We start from the raw sequence: 6249 nt of genomic DNA, 5'->3' as shown, positions 1-6249 counted from the left end.
GGGTCTTTTTGTGCACAGTTGCCTGCCTCTTGTGTAATACATCTAACAAAATCTGTCCTGTCTTCCTCATCAGATCCTAGAAAGTTCTCAAGCTTAGTATGCTGATTGCTGGGCCTGGAGAATTTCCATTCCTTTATAAGTTCCCAGATAATCTTGATACAGCTGGTCTGAGAACAATACTTCGAGAACCACTGGCCAAGTACCTATGAGGCACGGATGCTTATGGGCGTCTCATTTTCATTCCCACTCTCATTAGTGTCCATAGAAATGTAAGATAGATTTCACTAACCCTTCCCCTGCACTTGACAGACAAGGAGAACAAGGTTCAGAAGTGAAGTCGGTGGGCCAAGCTTACATCCTGCTAGGCATGCAAAGCCAATCTTCAAACCCAGGTCCAACTCCACAGCCTGTGGTCTTCCCTCTCCACCGCCTGTGGTCTTCCCTCTCCACCGGGCTGCGACTAGTTACTAAGGACTGAACATCAGTGCAGAGTTTGAGTCTTAACAGTAATCTCCTAGAACTGTTTTCTATTAACTCTGCTTTGCATCTTGTTTTTTATTTCTATTTTGTAAAACTAGAACATTTAGTTGCATGATGAATTGTTGACGTTCTGAAGATAAACTGGATGCTGCAACAGTTGCCTTTTTGGGTTTAGGTGTTGTTCCTTCACAGAATTCATGCCTGAATCTGGGGTGTACAATTATTATTATTATTATTTTTGAGACAGAGTCTCGCTCTGTTGCACAGGCTGGAGTGCAGTGGCACAATCTCGGCTCATTGTAACCTCTGCTTCCAAGGTTCAAGCAATTCTCATGCCTCAGCCTCATGAGTGGCAGGGATTACAGGTGCGCACAATGACACCCAGCTAATTGTTTTGTATTTTTAGTACAGACTGGGTTTTACCGTATTGGCCAGGCTAGTCTCAAACTCCTGACCTCAGGTGATCCACCTGCCTCAGCCTCCCAAAGTGCTGGGATTATAGGCATAAGCCACTTTGCCCAGCCGCAGTATACAATTTTTAAGTGCCTCATTTGACCAGTCCTGGTGGCATTTCCTCTTTCAGCCTTGGTACTCTAGTTATACTTTCTCTTGTGCTTGTCAGGGTGGCTGCATTTGACACAGATCAACCTCTGAAGTTGGTAGGCCTTAGCGCCACAGCGGCAGCATGTTTACTCCTTATTGCAATGATTTTCTTTCTTTTTTTTTTTTTTTTAATTTATTTATTATTATTATACTTTAAGTTGTAGGGTACATGTGCGTAACGTGCAGGTTTGTTACATATGTATACTTGTGCCATGTTGGTGTGCTGCACCCATCAACTCATCATTTACATCAGGTATAACTCCCAATGCAATCCCTCCCCCCTCCCCCCTCCCCATGATAGGCCCCGGTGTGTGATGTTCCCCTTCCTGAGTCCAAGTGATCTTATTGTTCAGTTCCCACCTATGAGTGAGAACATGCGGTGTTTGGTTTTCTGTTCTTGTGATAGTTTGCTAAGAATGATGGTTTCCAGCTGCATCCATGTCCCTACAAAGGACGCAAACTCATCCTTTTTGATGGCTGCATAGTATTCCATGGTGTATATGTGCCACATTTTCTTAATCCAATCTGTCACTGATGGACATTTGGGTTGATTCCAAGTCTTTGCTATTGTGAATAGTGCTGCAATAAACATACGTGTGCATGTGTCTTTATAGCAGCATAATTTATAATCCTTTGGGTATATACCCAGTAATGGGATGGCTGGGTCATATGGTACATCTAGTTCTAGATCCTTGAGGAATCGCCATACTGTTTTCCATAATGGTTGAACTAGTTTACAATCCCACCAACAGTGTAAAAGTGTTCCTATTTCTCCACATCCTCTCCAGCACCTGTTGTTTCCTGACTTCCCTATTTAATAAATGGTACTGGGAAAATTGGTTAGCCATAAGTAGAAAGCTGAAACTGGATCCTTTCCTTACTCCGTACACGAAAATTAATTCAAGATGGATTAGAGACTTAAATGTTAGACCTAATACCATAAAAATCCTAGAGGAAAACCTAGGTAGTACCATTCAGGACATAGGCATGGGCAAAGACTTCATGTCTAAAACACCAAAAGCAACGGCAGCAAAAGCCAAAATTGACAAATGGGATCTCATTAAACTAAAGAGCTTCTGCACAGCAAAAGAAACTACCATCAGAGTGAACAGGCAACCTACAGAATGGGAGAAAATTTTTGCAATCTACTCATCTGACAAAGGGCTAATATCCAGAACCTACAAAGAACTCAAACAAATTTACAAGAAAAAAACAAACAACCCCATCAGAAAGTGGGCAAAGGATATGAACAGACAGTTCTCAAAAGAGGACATTCATACAGCCAACAGACACATGAAAAAATGCTCATCATCACTGGCCATCAGAGAAATGCAAATCAAAACCACAATGAGATACCATCTCACACCAGTTAGAATGCAATGATTTTCAAATGATGACTTTCTGTTCATCGCCCTGTGTCTGTGGCCAAGACAAGACACTTCTCATCTTCTTGACTTGTAGTCTCAAGCACAATTTGCTCCATTTTCATTTGTCAAACATAATTGTATACTATGCACAATACATTCAACTGGGTCATGTCCATGCATGTTAAAAGTAGGTAAATGTGTTTACCTTAAGGGGCAAGGTTAAGACTACCAATTCACAATGTGCTACCATTCCAGAAGTTCCATAAAAGAAGTTAGAAAACGTCCAGCACAGCAGATACTTGGCTGCTTTCCCTCCAGGTTCACTGTGCACCTTCTCCCCCACTGCCCAGGAGGTGGACCTCCATGACCTACATCAACAGTGTTCCTTGCCTTCTAGATTCCCATTGGCTTTCTCCTCTCCAATAGTGAACAGAGGGAGGAAGGAGAGTTCCCCAACTCCCTTCATGTAGGGTCACCTTGGACTAACTGCATTTTTCCATAAAGTACATGAGTCCTCTGAAGGCAGCTGCTCTGCTCTGAGTGATTTTTTTTTTTTTTTTTAAAGACAGAGTTTCACTTTGTCTCCCAGGTGGGAGTGCAGAGGTACGATCTAGGCTCACTGCAAGCTCCACCTCCGTGTTCAAGCGACTCTCGTGCCTCAGCCACCCAAGTAGCTGGGATTACAGGCGCACACCACCCTGCCCAGCTAATTTTTGTATTTTTAGTAGAGGCAGGGTTTCACCATGTTGGCCAGGCTGGTCTCAAACTCCTGACCTCAGGTGATCTGCCCATCTCAAACTCCCAAAGTGTTGGGATTATAGGCGTGAGCCACCGCACCCAGCCATGAGTGCTTTTTTTTTTTTTTTTTAAAGAGGTTTCAGGAATTCCTCCCTCCCCTATCCCTTCAGGCTCAGGGGACAGTAATATCGCTGTGGTTTCCCTCACCCTAACCATAGCTTTCTAAACAACCCCCTTATTATTACCTCCTTGAATTATCCTAACTTGAGTGTGCTATTTCCCTTGGGGCCCTGAATGAATACCTATTTCAGTACAGTTTACAGTTTGGCAGTCTCAGAGCCAGCCCAGGTGCCTTAGCTTACGGTCCATGTCATCTTCCTAGAAGTCAGTAACTTCCTGCTACTGCCCAGATGGTCATTAGTTTAAAGGTATGAAAAACCGCCTTCTGGGCCTCACATGTGCTTTGCAGGTAAAACAAATGGCAAGAGGTGACTTGGAAGGTTCTGCAGGCAAAATTCTTATTATCAAAATTGCTGCTAAATTTTAGAATTCTATAATTTTCTACCTTATATTAGGCATTTATTCTAGCAAGAGGTAAATTATCCCTGGAAGAAAGAGATAAAGTTGTCAAAGACACTTGTGTTAAATGAGTTTCAGATGTTTCTATTTTGACTGCTAGCTGCAAGCCTGGTTTGAGAAAGAGGAAGATAAAATCCATCTAGATTCTAGAATAATAGTTCTCAAGGTGTGTGGGGAAGATGGTTTTCACTGTCTTCTGGAAGGCATTTTGGAAATTGTGGGGAGTCTTTGTGAGCCAAGGGCCAGAGATGCTAGTCTGCCTGTGGTGAAAGGGATGGTTCCACACAACGGAGAATGGCTCTATGGGAACTGTAATGTTCTAAGAGCATTCATGTTGCTGAGAAACCTGTTTATGATTACCCAGGCAAAGGGCTTATGTTTTCTTTTATGGAAAGAAAGAAGGGAAGAAGGGAAAGATGGAAGAGAGGAAGGAAGGAAGGAAGGAAGGAAGGAAGGAAGGAAGGAAGGAAGGGAGGGAGGGAGGGAGGGAGGAAGGAGGAAAGTAGGGAGGGAGGAAAAGAAGAAAAGGAAAGAAGGAAGAAGGGAAGGTAGAAGAGAAGGAAGGGAGGAAGAAGGAGAGAGAAAGAAAGAAAAGAAAAAGAGAAAAAGAAAGAAAAAAGGGAAAGAAAGAAAAGAAAAGAAAAAAAGAAAAGAAAGAAAGAATTTGTGTATGACTTTAATACTTACTGAAATTTCCAGGACTGCAACTGCCATATAAATTGAGGGACTATCATACATTGTTTTGTTTGAATTTTACCAAGGTGGTTACAATCAGAGAAAACCACAACTGTCAGTCTGCATTTGTAGCTGTAGCATTCAAGGTGAGTCTACAAACATATTAAAGTTCTATAACTTCATTGTATCTTAATCTAGTGGGGTTTTATTCTACCACACATACTGAAATTTATAAAGAAAATGTATAAAGAAAAATTAATGTAATACACCAATGGAAATCTAATAGATACATACAAAGAAAGTAGTTATAATTATTTCATTTCCAGATAGTAAAAGGTGTATATAGCAAAGTACCTACCACAGAAATGGGCATTGGATTTGATGAAATTTGGGATGCACAGATCTAAAGCGAGGTGTTCTGATGGCTGAAGGTACCACTGGGGAGGAGGTCCACTGTAGGGAAATCCCTCTTGGGAGAAAATTGCCACAAAAGAAGCTATGTGGAAAGAATGAGAAGGAAGTGATGACAATAATGCCTAGTGTGTATCGGAGGCCTTCTAGTATGTGTAAAGCCTCGGAGTGGGCCTTATTCCTTATTGATAACACAACTTTTTTAAAAATTACTGACTTCTTTCAAGACCCTGTGGCATTAGTTTCTCTCTCAGTATCATCTGGCATGGAGTGGATGTTCAATGAATGTCAAAGAAAATCATTCAACAAAACTCTCCTTGAATAAATTAAAGATACTACCACTCATTACTGGAAACATTGATCAAAAAAGCAACCATGATTTGTAACTTCTTTACAAAGATATCCTGTAATTTTTTTTTATCACATATGGTGACTTTGGTGGGTGTAATTTCCTATGTAACTTCAAATCTAAAATTTAGTGTTCACAGCCAGGTGAAAGGTTATTTGGTCAACCTGAAGGCCTCAAGGGCCCAAATAAATCAGGAGCTGACTTGTTGTGTTATGTTTATTATATTTCACTTCTTAACAAGTTAGGAAATGTCTTGGGTATTTTTAAATGTCCGGTGTGCAATGACAGAGATTAATAAATCATCTGGAAACAGAGCTTCTTTATTAAGAAAGAAAACTCAGTGAGCCCCACCCTCTTCACCTGACAGCTGCTCATGCTTTAGGTCTCAAGCCCTTCCCTGAACCCCACGTCTGGGTTATGGGTCTTTCATCTGGCTTTCCCAGGATCCGATACACTGACACAGGAGCTACAAGGGTAACTGCTTGATTACTTACCTGTTTCTCCCAGTAGACTCTTGAGGTCCATCCATGTTTCTCTTGTATTTGGCACACAGGTTGTCAGTGATTAGTCAATCATTCAACAAATTATGCATTTGCGTATTGCAAATGGCAACATTGGCTTCAACACTGTTCTGCTGAGCAACCAAGGATAGGTGTGCCTTCACACATGGTTCCCACTGAACACCATCTAACACAACTTCTGTGCTTTCTGCATTTTCTTCTCCAGCCCCAAAGTTCCTCTGCTTTATCTATTAGCTTTTATCTCCAATCAAGTTGGGACTAGGAAGCATGAGAGAGGGCTGGGAGGTAGAAGAGATACTATTCCTATCTGTTTCTTTGACTGTTCAGTTTAATTTTAATGAAGATCAACTTCTTTTCCGTTTCAAGTCCCTCTTCAGGCTTCAGTCAGTTGTGAGAAAGAGAAAACTCTTTGGTTTGGTTTGAGAAAATGTTAGTTTGATTGTTCAGATGTTCCCAAATTTTAGAAGGCTGGGCCTCCAGGGTTTCTCATTAGGGAGGCCTGAGGTGGAGCCCAAGAATTTGCATT

The sequence above is a fragment of the Macaca mulatta genome, chromosome 6 (assembly GCF_049350105.2).
Source record: "Macaca mulatta isolate MMU2019108-1 chromosome 6, T2T-MMU8v2.0, whole genome shotgun sequence".
Classification (NCBI taxonomy): domain Eukaryota; kingdom Metazoa; phylum Chordata; class Mammalia; order Primates; family Cercopithecidae; genus Macaca; species Macaca mulatta.
This window is presented reverse-complemented; position numbering follows the sequence as displayed.